The sequence below is a fragment of the Crinia signifera genome, chromosome 6 (assembly GCF_055691185.1).
Source record: "Crinia signifera chromosome 6, ASM5569118v1, whole genome shotgun sequence".
NCBI lineage: Eukaryota > Metazoa > Chordata > Amphibia > Anura > Myobatrachidae > Crinia > Crinia signifera.
The window spans coordinates 164,983,091-165,000,431 of NC_139222.1; the positions used below are offsets into that span (position 1 = coordinate 164,983,091).

The 17,341-nt window shown below is 45.5% G+C and overlaps 1 long non-coding RNA gene across 1 annotated transcript; it reads left to right on the plus strand.

The window, feature by feature from the left end:
• Positions 1-248: 248 nt before the first annotated feature.
• LOC146007132 (uncharacterized) lies at positions 249-16,932 on the plus strand. The gene is made up of 4 exons (XR_014444250.1): positions 249-353; positions 3,249-3,346; positions 15,175-15,264; positions 15,696-16,932. It is a non-coding gene; the product is annotated as an uncharacterized LOC146007132 (long non-coding RNA).
• Positions 16,933-17,341: the final 409 nt, after the last annotated feature.

Here is a 17,341-nt window from a genome sequence, read left to right on the forward strand (position 1 = left end):
AATCGAATAGCTAAATATACAGTACAGCAATGACTGTATAGTACCGATCTGTACTATATAGTGAAAATTGAATGCATGCGTTTTGGCTTGCCGTGCGATTTGATCCATATAGAATTGGGATCGAATACCAAGGCTATCGCACCGTGTGTACACACCATAAGATTGTATCTGCTTTCTTTTGGAATAATTATATTATTGACATCGATTTTTGTGAGAAAATAAATATTTAAAGTCTGAAAACCCAGAAATCAAAACACAGTATCATTTTTTTATAGGTCAGAAAACCATTCGCTGGAATCCAAATGGCTAGCATGTAAATCATCAGTAGAGGGCCAGGTCTCATGTAACAGGATGTACGTGGCAGATATATGAGCCTGGAAATCAATGCTTCCCTGCAATGTGCTAGAGGTAGACAAGCAGCTCTTACCAAACAGTCACTGATAGAGACCTGAGCTGGACAGAGTAGGCTTGTTCCCAATACATGATTTTCAATAAGTAGCAGAGCAACACTTTCACTAAATAGTTACAGAAATACACATTATTCATGTCATGCACTGAAGTTTCAATGATGCCGGGCGGGTGACGGCAGCAGAGGCGGTTCCTGAGCATGTGTAAGGCGATTATTAGTTGGGGCATTATTTGTGAGGAACCTCTCGGGGCATTATGTGTGAGGTACTGTTGGGGGAATTATGTGTGAGGCACTACTGGGGGCATTATGAGTGAGACACTGTTGGAAGCATTAGCGTTATGAGCGAGGCATTACTGGGGGCATTATTAACAGAGCATGATACACTGCCACATGTATGGGGGGGGGGGTGCTGGGAGGTATTTATGATTCCTGTCACAACCCTTTCAAACCCCCACTCTCTCTCCAATGCCCCTCGCTCTTCTTTCTCTCTCTCTCTCCCTCCTCCTCCCTTTCCCTGTCTCATCTCTTTTTCTCCCTATGCCTCTTTCACTCTGCCTTCCCCTCTCTCTCTCTCTGAATATGCCTACATCCACCTGTCTCATCTCTCTCTCCCCTGCTCTCTACCTATCTCATCTCTCCCCTCCCTGCCTCATCTTTCTCTCCCTATGCCTCTCTCACTTTCGTTCCCTGTCTCTCCTCTCTCCCTTTGCCTCTATCACTATCACTCTCCCACCTCCTCCCCTATACATATTTCACTCACTCTCTCTCCCTATCTCATCTCTCTCCTCTGTTCTCTCCCTATGCCTCTCTCACTTTCCCTCCCTGTCTCTCCTCTCTCCCTTTGCCTCTATCATGATCACTCTCCCACCTCCTCCCCATCTAATCTCTCCTTCCCTATACCTATTTCACTCACTCTCTCTCTCTCACTCACTATCTTATCTCTCTCCTCTGTTCTCTCCCTGTACCTCTCTCATTTCCTCATTCTTCCTCCGTCCCATCTCTCTCTTCCTATACCTGTCTCACTTTCCCTAGCTCTCCCTGTCTCATCTCTCTCCCTAGGGCTCTCTCCCTCCCCTCCCTGTCTCATCTCTCTCGCTCCCTATGCCTCTCTTCTTTCTCTCTCTCTCCTCCGTTCCCCACCTTCCCTCTCTTTCTTTCACCATCTAACTCCCCTGCTCTCTCTCTCCCGCCCTTCTCTGTCCTCTTTCTCTCTCTCTCTACCTCCCATGCTTTCTCAAACTTCTCTCACTCCCTCCGTCACCTTTCTCTTTATCTCTCTCTGCCTCTAGACTTTTTTTCTTCTATATATCTCCTTCCCACCTCTTTTCTCCCGCTTCCCCTTGTCTCTTTCCTTCCCTCTCCAAAAGCTTCTCTCCCCCATTGTCTCTCCCTGACATCCCCTCTCTGTCCTTCTCTATCTCTATCACCCTTTCTCTCTCCCTGTCTCTCACTCTGACATTCATTCTCTCTGCCTGTCTCTCCCTTTTTCTCCAACACCCCCCCCCCCCCCCCATATCTCCTTTTTCACACAGACACTGTGGTGATGGGGTCACATGTAGCCACACTACTCCATACACTATGGATGGGGCAACTAGTGTATTGTCGGAAGCAGAAGGGGAATACACATCTGTATGCCATAGACATCTATGGAGCGAAACTGGCTATGACTAGTCGCAGCACAGTATTCACTGCAGCTTGCCGCTATGTGCATGTCCATGTGCACGCATTGCAACATTGACAAGGTTGGCTACCTCTGTAATGACGGTGCTAGGGGGCACCAGCCAAAATCTTGCCTAGGGCATCAAATTGGTTAGGGCGGCTCTGGGGTGTGGATTATTGGATGGACAGGGATTGTTAGGTTGACCACTATTTGTCGACATGAAAAGGTCAGCATGAGTGTTTTTTTTTATTGTTTTTTGTGTCTATGGACCCCCAGTTAGTGTAACGCATACCCTTGCATGGCTTGCTTTGTCCCCAAATTTATTTTAAGCACTATTTTGATGAAAAACACTTTTTTTTCCATAAAATAAATGCATATAACAGCCATTTGACCCAATTTAAGTACCCAAATAATGTTATTATAGCCAATAATAAACTTCTATATTGTTATGTGATGCTACTTTAGCTTTTTTCGGGGAGTATTTTTTACTTTTTGCTGCTTCCAACCATTTTAACAGTAATCCTGTTTTCACAAATTTGTAATTGAGTAGGCAAAACATCGGAGCACGCATACCCACAAAAGCCTGTTCTGGCAAAAAGCTGCAAAAACAGCAATTGCGGTAAATTACTGTGATTTTGCCACTAACTGAATTTGGCCCATAGGTTTCACACATTGGCACAACTGGCAGCTCCATCCTCAGTATAAGAGGGGGGCTGCCACTGGCCGTGATGCCGCTGCTGGTCTCTGCCAATTCTAGCTGACCCTGCTTCTGCCCCCACCGCGCCAGTCCCACCACGGTCGCAGAAGCGGCGCATGCGCAGTAGCTTTCATCACTGGCATGCTGGTAAAACCAGCAGATGGGAGACTTTGTTAGAGGTGATGCGGGAGCGCGCATCATCGCTAGTATTCCATCGGTGGGCCATACACACTAGGCGATTTTCTGCGTGTGTATGGGCCTTTACAGTACATCCTGTGGATCCATAATAGTTGCAGTTATGCCCAAAGAATGGGAGTTTTGGGGGTATATACTGCAAATCCTAATAATAAATACAATAATAAATACAGTATGCATCTTAGGCTCATCAGGATTACCAATCTTCTCTTTCTATCTCCACTATCTGTGAATTTCTACTGACTTTCATCTAATTCTGTGTTATACTCACACATTGCTTACTTTAGATGGAACACTTCCCGGAAAATCAAGACTCCGCTAATTTCATGAGGCCAGCAAGCGAGGAGTTGCAGAACATCATAGATAGGAAGCAGGAACACTATAGGTAAGAGAGCAGACTGTATTGTCATGCCAAAGTGGATCTATGTAGTGACTTGGAAAATTGGCGGAAGAAACCAGGAAAGAGATAATGAAACTTTGTATCCATCTTCATATCTCACTGTTATGTTGTCACAGAGAGCACGTTTGCTTTGTTTGTTGTTCTTTTTTAAATAAAGTAATTTTTATTAAACAATCAGCGTCATATAGACCAGCACTACAAATATCCAAGATACATAGAGATGGAGTAATATTCAATACATACACATGGAACTAGAGACAACCAATATACACATAACAAAAGTAAATACAGATGTTCAAATAACAGTGAACAACATAGAGGAGTGCAGAAATTCCCAATCATACCATTGCACATTCTAATATTCTGATGTTCTGATGGATCTTACCTGGAACCTGCTGTAAAAGAAAAATCCCAATGTCTGCGCTAATAATCTATGAAGTGCAATCATCTGTCTCACACAATTTAAATCAATTATTATTTTTAATAAAGTATAAAAGGTATCAGTTATAAAATATATCAGAGTACAATAAACATGTTTCACGATCAAATGAAAAATAAAAAATGATAAGCTATTGCTCGTATATGATTAAGGTTGCCACCCTTTTTTTTTTTATGTTTTAATTATAGCATATATTTGATAATGTATCTGATAGATAACTAATGATAAAAGTATATGAAATAAAATAAATATACCCCGGGATCATACTATTCCAATTTTTTTAAGTATGAAGGAATGTCCACTAAAATGCCAGTAGGAGTTTATCCAAGTGTCTTTGGATGGGGGGAAAAGGTGCTCCACTTAATGCGATACTCACAGACTCCAATTGTAAGATGTATAACGGAGTGGGGAATGCAGGGAGACTGAGGGACTATTCCGCGTAGACTCCGTGTAGAGTCCAGCAGTGTAACGTCAGTCCGGTACTGCCGCGTCTCTCACACGCAGCAGTGGGTGGTCTCACCTCCAGCTTATGCGGAATACCTGTGTGTCAGGCCGTGCCGCGTCCCTCACCCGCTGCACCGCTGTTGACAATAAAGCTGTAGTTCAGTGTCTGTGTAGTACCGCTTGTATGTCCAGTGCGTCTGGCGTAATCAGCCAAAGTTGGGGCGCATATGTGGAGATGCTAGTGGACTCCAAGGATATTTTTCTCTCCAGGGGTGCCGGATTCCCTAACACGTTTCTTTCCAGTGTGAGCTTTTTCAAAGAGTCCTGGAACCTGCTGGGGCAAAATAATAACTGCAGTGCCATTCAGAAATACTCAAATCAAATTTATATAAACATCTTATAGAATAAAACTTTACAATCTAGCACTAAAACAAACTAAGCTATAGAAGAGAAAAATAGATATATAAGAAATGTCACTCTCAGAATATCAACTACTGACCAATAGAAGTATTAGAAGAAGAAAAAAAAAAGATTGACATATAAAAAACACAGAGTATTCTACGTGGAATGGTGCTCATTACGTGGGTGACGTCACGCCGAAATGCAGTGTGACCACTGGAGGAGGAGGGATGCTGGTCAGTGCTAATTAGGATTGCTATAAAAATATAAATATATAGATTTTTTTAATTTGCCCTGTCTTAGGTTGCTCTAGGGCCCTTATGCTTGTGGGGGCCCCCAGGCATTAGCCCATCCAGCCCAGTGTGAAAGATGAACCTGGTATAAGGGGTTAGAATAGGTGGTTTCTATTGATGATTGATTCTGTTGGAATGAGATAGGTGTGAGCAGGAGTGGCTGGGCGGGATTTTGGTGTAATGTAACAACTAAAGGAATGCAGTGGCATGAGCTGTGGAGAATAATAAGTATCATTATGATAGCAAGTATGTTAGCAAGGCAAAATATGCAGTGGTTTATAATGTTACATATAGAAGTGTTCATTTGCTACTATTTACTGTTGTTTACCCTACAGAGCTATGTGAATTTGATTCCATCAATGAACATTGCCTGCTTCCAGATGTTCCTCTAGTGACATTCCAATCTTCTCCTTTCTCTGATTGGAGGAGACGCAAAGAAATGTTGCTAAAAGCATAGGTGGCATGCCATGGGGATCAGTGCATCAGTATGTGTTTCCCTTTGGAATGCTACACAAGAATCCACAGCTGTACCTCTAATGGCTCCACCTGTCCTGTACTTCCACTGTCAGTAGGTGTCTCCCAAGGTTCTGTTCTTGATCCTCTTCTTTTCTCTCTATACGTCCTCTCTGGGGGCTTTATTCTAGTTCATTCTTTCTGACAAAATCCTTCTCAGATGGACAAAACCATGTGCACTGCAGGGGTGGCAGATGTAACATGTGCAGATAGAATTAGATTTGGGTGAGTTATTTTGTTTCTGTGCAGGGAAAATACTGACTGCTTTATTTTACACTGCAATATAGATCTCACTTTGAAGAAAAACCCCACCCAAATCTAATTCTCTCTGCACAAGTTACATCTGCCCCACCCGCAGTGCACATGGTTTTGTCCATCTAAGAAGGATTTTGTCAGAAAGAATGAACTAGAATAACCCCCTGGGTGACCTCATTCACTCACTCGACTTCAAATATCACTTCTATGCTGATAATACTCAACTCTCCTTTCCTGATCTCTCTTTATCCTCACATTTATATTTCCAACCTCATTTATGTATTGTTAGGTGCCATATAAATAATAATAATAATAATAATAATAATAATAATAATAATAATACCCTTGTATTCTGCTGTACTGTTATACCTACTCCTGGCACTACCAGCTACTCTGTGAATATATGGTGGCAAAGTAGTAATATTTAAATGTATATATTTTTTGTTCAGAGTTGTTTGCATGCATTTGCTTCTGTATCATTCCCTACCACTCCAACTGGGAGCTGGGTATGGGTCATTAGGTCATACAAATTAAGGTGATATACATTGGGTCGACCACTGAGGGTTGACTGGCCTTAGGTCAAGACAGACACAAGCTCTACATGCCAAATGTTGACAGGGTCAAAAGTTCAATACAAGCATTAGTTTGACATTGGGAAGGTCGACATGGGTATTTCACGTTGTTTTTTGACCCGTATGTCAACACAGTCGACATGGACACCGTATCGGTGCTCTGAGTACCTTTGAATGGCTCTCTCTGTGCTCGCCATGCTTCAGGTACAGTCCCTTGCTACGCTTAGCAGACTTATATTTTCCCTCCATGCCCTAGCGCCGGAGGAGACACTCAGCGTCTGACTGACACCAGCCGCAGCATGCTCAGAGGAGACAGCACTGCTCTACCACAGCCCTGAAAAAAACAGTGTGAGTACACTGCTGGGGGTGGATATATAAACATATATGGCCAATAACAGCTCTAATATAAATAGTATTTTATGTATTTATTTATTTACAGTTGCAGCGCTTTACAGAGAATATATGAACATTCACATCAGTCCCTGCCCCAGTGGAGCTTACAATCTATATTCTAGGGTTAATTTTGTTGCAAGCCAATTAACCTACCTGTATATTTTTTGGATTGTGGGAGGAAACCGGAGTACCCGAATAAACCTATGCAAGCACAGAGAGAATATACAAACTCTGCACAGTTGGGCCATGGTAGGGTTCGAACCCATGACCTCAGCCCTGTGACGCAGTAGTGCTAACCACTACACCGTCCATGCTGCCCCGGTGAGGGGAATAACGAGAGGACCGCATTTTATGTATGAGGGGAATAACAGCTCATGGCACACTCAGAAAGATAGTAGTTTCTGTGTGTTCCAGAAGCTGTTATTCACCCTCGTATATAAAATGCGGTCCTCTCTCCCCTATATAGTAATAATACTACTTATATATTATTATTATTATTATTATTATTATTATTATTATTATATAGGGGAGAGAGGACTGCACTTTAATATGTAAGAGGGAATAACAGTCCCTGGCACACACTGATATATGGCATATACTGTAAGACTCTTTCTTTTTCTTGCGGCCCACACAAGACTTAGGGGGTATTCATTCTCCCGACGGGGAAAATCGCGGCAGGGCCCTATTCAATGCTGACTTCCCCGACAGCATTGAACAGGGATCTTAGCAGAACGGGCCCGACTTTAGAAGCAGTCGGCCCGTTCTGCCGAGAACGGCCGTGGCTTGTCGAGCTCCTGGCCGCAGCTCGACGATCCACGTGCATATCTCGCGCCAACGCCCCCTTTTTGGCATGCGGGACATTGAATCCTGTCTAACAATTTCACGTTAAGCCGGCCGAGAATGGGACAGGGATTGAATATTCCTCTAAGACCTTGATTATTCTGCCCAGTTGGGATTTTGAGTTTGACATGCCTGCCCTTGTGGCACATGTTGGCAAAAAAAAAAAAACGTGATTAACCCATGTCGACCTCCCCAATGTTGACCTAATGCTTGTGTCAACCTTTTGACCCCGTTGACCTAAGACATGTCGACCATTAGTCTGTATCAACCTAATGCCTGTCGACCTTCAGTGGTCCACTCAATGTATGTCAACTGCAATGGACCTAATGACCATTTCCCCTTGGAGCTTACATCCTTTTGTCTTGCATTGATTTAGAAAAAACACAATGTACTTCTTACAGGAGATGCAAGCAAGTAGACTGGTTTTGTATTTACTGCATATCATTTATCTTTTATTGAGTATTTCTGAATGTGGGACAAATTTACATGTCCTTCTCGTTATATTGTCATCATGTGTCAGATAGGTGGCCATATGAATATGCAGCATTGTCATGTGTGTGCCATAGTGATCACCTGCATAAAAATGTATTCTGCTTACACTCATTAGCAGAATTGATTAACTATTAGCAGAGTGTCATTGTTCTACTATGACACTGTATGCTTAGAGAGAGTGACCAGGGTGGCAAAGGGATGCGGTCATTTGGTCTACAGCATGATGGTCGACAGTCATTAGGTCGACATGGGAAAAGGTCGATATGGTTCTAAATCGACATTTGAAAAGGTCGACATGGTTCTAGGTCGAAAGGTCATTAGTTGGACAGGTAGTTAGACAGGTCATTAGTTTGACAATGTCTAGGTAGACAGTCAAATGTCGACACTGTTTCTTTCACTGTTTCTTGAGCTGACATGTGCTGACAGGCGGTATTTCATGCCCTACCATCCAACAAGGGCATGGGTGGGCAACAGGCGGCCCGCGGGCTGCATACGGCCCGCGAACCCCTCGCGTCTGGCCCGGCCACTCCCGAGTCCAGCACAATGACAAGAGGCCCCACACAATATTGATATTAGGAACGGTGAGGTCCCGCCGCTGCCGATGCATGACCGGCGACTCTCCATCCCCGCACAGCATTACTGGGAGTGTGGGAGGGGATGCGGTCATGTGGCCGCCGCACCAACCAATGGCGGGGAGGCGGCTGCCGCGTGACCGCGTCCCCTCCCACACTCCCAGTAATGCTGAGAGGGGATGGCGCGGTCATGCATCGGCGGTGGCGGGACTATTCAGCAGCAACGCATACACTTAAAGTCAGGATTCTCCTTGCCTGACTACCCTCTGGCTGGCTAAGCAGACTTACACCACTCTAAAAGTAAACGCTGCTGCAGTCAATGTTCAATAAGTAAATATATTATACAGTCACTGGCGTAACTATAAGGCTGCAGCCCCCGCGGTGGCGGGGAGGCGCCGGGGGTCTGCGGGCGCTATTTTTTCTCCGCCAGCTCCCCACTGCTTGTGGGTGCAGCCGGGAGCTGGCAGGGGGGTCCGTGCGGCGCGGAGGTACCTGTATTCAGGGAGAGCCTGGAGGTCCCTGCACCTGCGGCGCTGAGTATGATGTTGCCAGCCGGGGTCCCTGCAGTGAAGTGGAAATAACGTGCTATCTCCGCCGGAGATAGCGCGTTATTTCCACTTCACTGCAGGGACCCCGGCAACATCATACTCAGCGCCGCAGGCGCAGGGACCTCCAGGCTCTCCCTGAATACAGGTACCTCCGCGCCGCACGGACCCCCCTGCCAGCTCCCCAGGGGGGACTTTTAACGGGGGGGCAGCGGCAAAATTGTCCGGGGGGGGGCGGCGAAATTGTCCCGGCGGGGGGGAGCAAAATTTTTCGTTACGCCACTGTATACAGTATCTTGTATGACTGGCTTGTATTTGTGCAGAGGGTTTTAATCAGGCAGCATAATGATTTGTAATTTCATTATGCTGCCTGATTAAAACCCTCTGCACAAATACAAGCCTGTTGAGAGACTACTAAAGGCCCCCATACACTATACGATTTTGGGACGATTTCATCCGATTTCGGCACTTTGGGCCGATAACCGGATGAAATCGCCCCAAAATCGCAGGTGTGTGATGTATGATCCGATCCGATGCGCGGTCCCGTGCGCATCGGACCGGATCAGGGAGGTCGGACGGTCAGCACATAAGATCATCCGACCTCCCTGTATGCTATGCATATGCCTGCCCACCTGTCAGGCATATGCATGCAGACACCGGGGGGCGGGGGAGCACGGCGGGCAGACATACTGACCTGGCTGGGCAGCTGTGATCAGATATAGCAGCGCTGCCACTGCGGGACGGGACGGGACGCACAGTGGCGGCTATTAGATTTTTAAAATCCCTGTCAAATGAACGGCCGTTCTGTGATTGGCTGAGAGCTCTCTCAGCCAATCACAGAACGGCCGGTCATTTGACAGGAATTTTGAAAATCTAATAGCCGCCACTGTGCGTCCCGTCCCGCAGCGGCAGCGCTGCTATTTCTGATCACAGCTGCCCGGCCAGGTCAGCATCACTCGCCGCACCCGGCACCCGCTGGGAACTCATTTGTTTGCCGCCGCCCGCCCCCACTACCGCCGCCGCCCGCCCCCACTACTGCCGCCGCCCGCCCCCACTGCTCCTCACCGCCCTGCAGCTCCCCATTTGTTTTACATGTGATAAATCGCAAGCGATTTATCACATGTAAAAACTGGCTCATCAAGTGCCAAATTGTATGTGAGCCTCCCGGGGAGCTGCCGGGCGGCTCACAGGAGAATTGGGTCCGACTTGTCCTAAGGACAAGTCGGCCTAATGTATGGGGGCCTTAACCTGCATTATTTGTGTATGTGTATATATATATATATATATATATATATATATATATACATACACAGTTGTGTAGGTAGGGTTTCCACTGCACTGGGGCACATAAAGCTGTTAAGATGGCCCTGCCAACCTGTGCTGCCACTGAAGCGAGCCGGGGTATTTCCTCCCTCCTCCTGTGATGTGAGTGACATGCTGAGATGCTAGGAGGCAGGTGGGGCGGAGCTTCTTGTGCAGTGGGGGGCAGAGGCAGCTGTGTTAAGGTAGAATTGCTGCTGGGTCCTGGGGGTGAGGGAAGCATAATAAAGGTAGAAGCTACCTCCGTTTTACATCCCATCTCCCCCAGGACCCAGACAGCAGCATATACAGATGGAGCCATCCTCGTCTAGCCCTCTCCGGATAGCCATGGTGAGCCAAGGCCTCTTGTTCTCAGCAGCAATACAATACATAGAACCATACAGTTGGAGAAGGGGATTAGCAGAGAAATCTGGTTATTAACTTAATCTTATTAAAGGGCGAGATGAGGATGGCTCCATCTGTATACAAGATATTTAGTGTGCGGCCCTCGAATATTCACTGGAAGTGTAAAGCGGCCCCCCAGCCAAAATAGTTGCCCACCCCTGCACTAGGGCGTGGTGGGAGAATAAAATAGTGTGCCGAGCGCAGCGAGGCACCATGCCCGACGCATTGCGAGCGCAGCCAGCGATGCGAGGGGATGCGGTGCACTTGAAACTGTGTCCATGTCGACTGTGTTGACATTAAGGTAAAAAACAGTGAAAATCCCATGTAGACCTTTTGACTGTCGACATAGACATTGTCGAACTAATGACCTGTCGAACTAACGACCTTTCTATCTAGAACCATGTCGACCTAGACCCATGTCGACCTTTTCCTATGTCGACCTGAAAGTGTCGACTTAATGACTGTCGATCATCATGCTGTAGACCAAATGATCCCAACCCAGCCCACTTTGTTTGGTGAATGAATTAGCTGCCTGATGTGTGCCCCACGTCACACTGTCCAGCTACACCATTATAGTATTATATTGTGCAGTGTCGGACTGGGGTATAAAGGGCCCACCAGGGAAATACACTCATAGGATCCCACCGAGGGGTGTGGTCATTTGCTTTAAGGGGTGTGGCTTCCTGACCGAAGAGGTGTGGCCTCCTGACCAGAGAGGTGCGTCTGCCCATGCCTTACCTGTATCCTAGGGTCCTCTTCAGGCTGCACATTCTCTTAAGCCTTGTTTCGTATTCCCATCATGCTGCAGACATAGAGGAGGATGACTGCAGGCACCGCTATGATCACTGGCTGCACACACACTATGGCTGCGGCAGTTGGCTCTGCAGCTACATACCAGACAAATTTCTGCACACATTGCATGGGCTACACAGGGTCATCCTTCAGGACTGAGCATAGTATAACATATTTATTACCAGCCCTGCTCGCTTCTCTCCCCACTGCTTGTAATAATTATGTGGGTGAGGTTATGCAGGGGCTGGCTGGCAACTTTCATTCTGGGGGGCTAATAGTATGAAGTGGCCCATGGATTTTCAACCAGTCCATCACGCATATATCCTTTACTGTCCACTCCATAGCTGTCTCATATAGGGGGGTATTCAATCTGTGCTAATATTTCCTGACAGGGGAAATATCAAATATATTGAGTATCTGCGAACCCTGCACGCTGCAAAAATTTACACTATAATGCCAATTGCACATAATGCCACACATCATAATGCCCATTAAACATAATGCCACACACCGTAACGCCCTTTACACTTAATGCCACATACTGTAATGCCCATTAAACATAATGCCACACACCATAATGCACATTATACATAATGCCACACACCATAATGACCTTTACACATAATGCCACATACTGTAATGCCCATTTCACATAATGCCACACACTGTAATGCCCATTAAACATAATGCCGCACACTATAATGCCCTTAAACATAATGCCACACACCATAATGCCCATTACATATAATGACACAAATCATAATGCCTATTACATATTATGCCACATAAGTGCCACTTACCTACATGCTCGTTGTCAGAGGTATATTGCTCAATGCCAGGGGATACATGCCACGGTGGGCATCACTGCACCCTCAACTTGGCAAAATGGACTTCTGACAGTTTAAACTGCTGTCCTCCTCCATGGGAAAAAACACAAGTTGATACCCATTTCCATTGGCAAAACGGCATTATCCTCTCCAGTGCAATTTTTAACACCCCTCTACCAATTCCATCTGGTGATTTCATATTTTTATTCAATGTCACACCCCATGTTCTTATCTATGTTTTTTTAAATAAATACAATTATTTTTACATTCCATTGGCACACAATGTTTATTACACCCTATTTTTTAGCGCAGTGTACCCCCCCTTTTCTTCTCCACACCACTGCAAAGGATATCATCCTACCGGGAAGCTCCACAAGGCCCTTGCTACTCCTCCAGCGGCATCCATTACAAAATTAACATCACCGCACAACTAGTGAGAACAACGGACCCAAGCCCGGAAAAATCCCAATTATTAAAGTGGTGAGACTCTGGGCCTTATTCTGGTTGGAGCGGCCGGGCCGTACGCGTACGTCCCGGGTTTTTTTATGATCTGCGCATGCGTACATTCGCTAATGCGCAGGCGCGACCACTCACCAACGCTTACGGACGGGTCTCTACGTGCGAAAAAACCTGTACGCGAGTGTACGGGTATTGGGGGCGGCATAGGGGCGTGAAGAGGGGAGCGGCCGAAATAATGAGGGAAAATGGGCGTAAATATGGGCGTACACGGGGGTGTGCACCAAAAATGAGCGGTGCTACTACCGCACGATCGACTAAGGCACCGTTCATTTCGGACACAAAACAGGCGGCCGCCAACCGCCATCTCAAACCACCCCTACAGATACCGCATGCCAGCGTGCGCCTGAGTTTGCTAATTAACGCTGATTCCTACTCAAACACATACACCTGAATGTAATAAGCAATGCTGCAGTCTATTAAGTCAAAACCATGATTTCACTACCTGCAAGCCACACACAGCACTCAAACACATTGGAAGCTTATCTTTCTATACTTCTCGACATTTAAAGGTTTGTTTAATTTAAGGTAAGAATCTTTTTAAGACCTGCTTATATATGCTAAGGTAGCTATTTGCTAAACAGTTAGACACATTCACTACGTGCTTTCATAGACTTTACACAGTAGCACACTCAATCTACACAAGTCGACATGTGTCAACGTGTTCACTCTAATACAAACATAGGTTTTGTATTTATGATACAATAACATAAACCACATCTAACACCTACAAAGGATGTTTCAGCAATGTTTTAAGACCATGACCACTATTTTGCACATTAATTAATTCAATCAATTAATTAATTTTCATAATTATAGTTCAAAGGCAAGATTTGCAGGTCCATATATATGAAGGGTATGTCAGCGTACACGGACGTACGCTCACTCTCACGAGCGGTGACATAAGCTGACTTTTCTATTGTAAACAATAGGGACCCGTCCGTGCAAGCTGGCGTACGCTCAGATCTCCGCAAGAAGGCGGTGGGAAGACGGACGAGAGACGTCCGTAAACGGCGGCGTACGCTCAGTTGTACGCCTGTTGTCGGAGTGCAAGGGCTGGGCCGTCCGCGTACGTTGCCGTACGCTCATTTGTACGCCACTCCCCTTCTACGGTATTTCTGCCCGTACGTAAGCGGCTGATTTGTGGGTGGACCTAACCCTAACGGCCGCGTACGGCTAGCGTACGTTAATGGCGAACGTACGCACGTTTGGCCGCTCCGATCAGAATAAGGCCCTCTATGCCTAAAAATTATATTGCCTTTTAAATGGTCTATTCATTCATTTTTATATGTCTTTTAGTTACAATAGTATTGTCTATATAATAAATGTGTTATTCTCAGGCAATCCCGGTATAATTTATATTTATTCATTTAATAAGCACTGCCTACTCTTTGTTTGGTATTATTCTTCTCAGTGGTCCACTATAACCACTATTTGGTAACTGCTTAAACGTATTTTATTGGAGGCACCTCACACCAGCGCCCGGTTCTTTTACCTTGGTAAATAACCCCCATTGCATAAACCTGACACATCCTGCTCCATTAAATAGTTTTTTTAGAGTAATGCTTTCAGCATGTACACCATAATTACACAACTGTCATTTAAACTTTGCATATTCTTAGCATGGGGGCGTTATGCACAAAGGTGGGAGAATGTTCTTTCTCCAGAAAAACATCAGTGAATTCCCAAATGATTGGTTAATGGGGATAAGAGACTGGTATTTGGCATGGCATCTGCAGCTACAGTACGCTTAAGTAATGCAAGCCTGGCATGCAGTTCACTTCTCTTGTGACCCATGTAACGCCCACACACAGGTTGGAGATGTATTTGGCACCCACACAGCAGTATCAGTCCTGTTTACATGGTAGGATCCTGGAATCCTCAGTATTCCTGCAACTTTCAAGTCTCAGCTGCTCACTAGTTCTGTACACAAGATGATTTTCCTGGCACCATGTTTTTAATCTACTTAGCCACCTGTCTTTCTCCCTAGCATATAGGGCTCTTCACTTTTATACCCTAACGACAGGAATGTCGGTGTGTGCGCGCACCATTTAGGGGTTACATTTATGCTATGACATTTTGATAAGTGAGTTTGCATTATCTACTAGACCAGTAATTCTCAAACTCTGTCCTTAGGACCCCATACAGTTCATGTTTTCTAGGCCACTCAGCAGGAGCTATGTGTATCACTAACGGTCACATTTTTAAAATCCACAGGTGACCTGAAAAACGTGAACCGCGTGAGGTCCTGAGAATCGAGTTTGGGAACCTGTGCACTAGACACAGAACATTAGCTTTGGAATTCTGGTGCGTATTCTTGAAATCAGTTTGGCTATTTCTTTGTTTGATATTTCTTAGTATAGAGCACGTCATTATTGTGTTCTAGCAATATGCATAAAATCTGCTTGACAAGGTGCAGAAATAGGTATGGGTTAATAGCTGCCATCTGACGGAACGATTTGAGGCATATTTAAGAAAAACAGAACACTGTACAAAGCAGAGCTACCAGATTGTAACTGACATTGTTCTAGTAGTGTTGAGGTAGATGAAAGCAATATTGGGTTATTAACATTTTTCACAGGGGCTTGGACTGCTAGACCTTTCCGGAAGAAACGTGTGTACATGTGTACAGCATGGTGCTGGGAGTGACAGAGTGCCATGAAGGATGACTGTGTACTTAGCACCCAGTAACAAGGCATTTATTCTTATTTGTGCTTGTTCTCTTGGTACTGTCCTAGGATGAAACTTGCTGGTCGGACTGCCTGCACTTCTCTTCTCTTCACATTAGATTGTAACATGGCTGGTCACGTTTGCAGCTGCTTCTATTTCTAATCTGTTGCCTGGTGAAAGGAGCTGTGGGGATCATCTGATACTTATTCTTCTCTAGATCTTCTTGCTCTTGTCATAAATCCGGGGGCTCCAGCCCTGTCAGAGGGAGGGGGCTTGCTTTAAGAGAGGGGGATAGCAAGTGGTGGAAATTCCCTTTAACTATTTACAGGGAGAAGAGTACCATGTGTTCACACTTGTCACTGACCCCTCCCTTTTTACCTGGTCTTTTATTTTGAGTTGGCCCCCCTCCACAGTCTAAATTTGGTAAAATGCCTGTTCTTCCAATCAGGGGTTAGCTGGCAAAGGATTGGGAGTGGGGGGGTGTAATAGTTAATGGCATCCAATCAGGGCCCAAGAGGGAGCAGGTGTGTGAATGGGCACAGTACAAATTAGAGTGAACTTTTTCAAGAGATAGCTTTGGGTGTCTGTACTGAGGAACTAGCGGATACTTCCTGACTGACCATTCTCACAGCAGTCATTGAGGTGACCTGCCAACATGGTAAGTGAACCAAGACCTATGGATTATACATCACCTGAAATTAGTGCTGGGACAATAGGGGAACAGCTTACGTTTCCTGTTGTCAAACATGGCACTGTACCCACTGTAACATGTCAGTACACTTTCCCTGCAGCACAAGCAGTGAACATCGCACATTTATTGCGGCATTGCTGAAATCACTTTCTTCACCAGGAGACTTTGTATTGTCCCCAAAAATGACAGATGGAGCCACTAAGAGCTGTGTAACCGATTTATTACCCTGTGTGGTACGGAACTGAAAACAACATTCCACATTTTGCTGTAATTCAGAATATTTAGAAGAGGGGTACAATGGTTTCCTGTATTATGTATACTAACAGAGAGAGCTCATCTAATGTGGACTAACCTACATGTACCAGGGACTACAACTGCCATTAGCGGTTGATTGATATTGATTGTTATTGATGCAGTGCACCTCAGGCAGTGATCTGTTCTGCCCAGTGTCTTGAGATATTCTGGCCGCCTTACACTATAAAAATGTATTTTAGCCTTGAGGAACCGGATGCCTATTTGTCATGTAGTGATAGTGGCGGGATTCTATCATTTGTACAGATTTTTTGTGGCTGCAGATTATAATACAGTATCACGCTGTGTGGATTTTCTATATAGTATACGATAATTCTTCTAAAGCCCCGTACACACTTGGTAGATATATTGCTAGCAATACATTGCTGAGCAATATATTGCTCAGTTTCTCCTTTTCATCAGCCACCAGAGATGGTCGCTGATGAAAGGGAACCTCTGCCGGCGGTGCCGCAGAGGTAATCAGCTGGTCGCAGGAGCAAGCTCCTGCGACCAGCGATTATAATGGGGCTGAAAACGGGAGCGCGCACCCGGCGATTTATCGCCGGGGCACACTCCCATCACTGGCAATATGGTCGCCAGCGACCATATTCCCATCGATTTCAGCCCCTATCGCCCCCGAGTGTACGCAGCTTAACTGATAAGGATTTTACTGTATAAAACACAATCATGTTCCCCTATGCAATATGTCTCACTGTGTTGATGCTACTTACT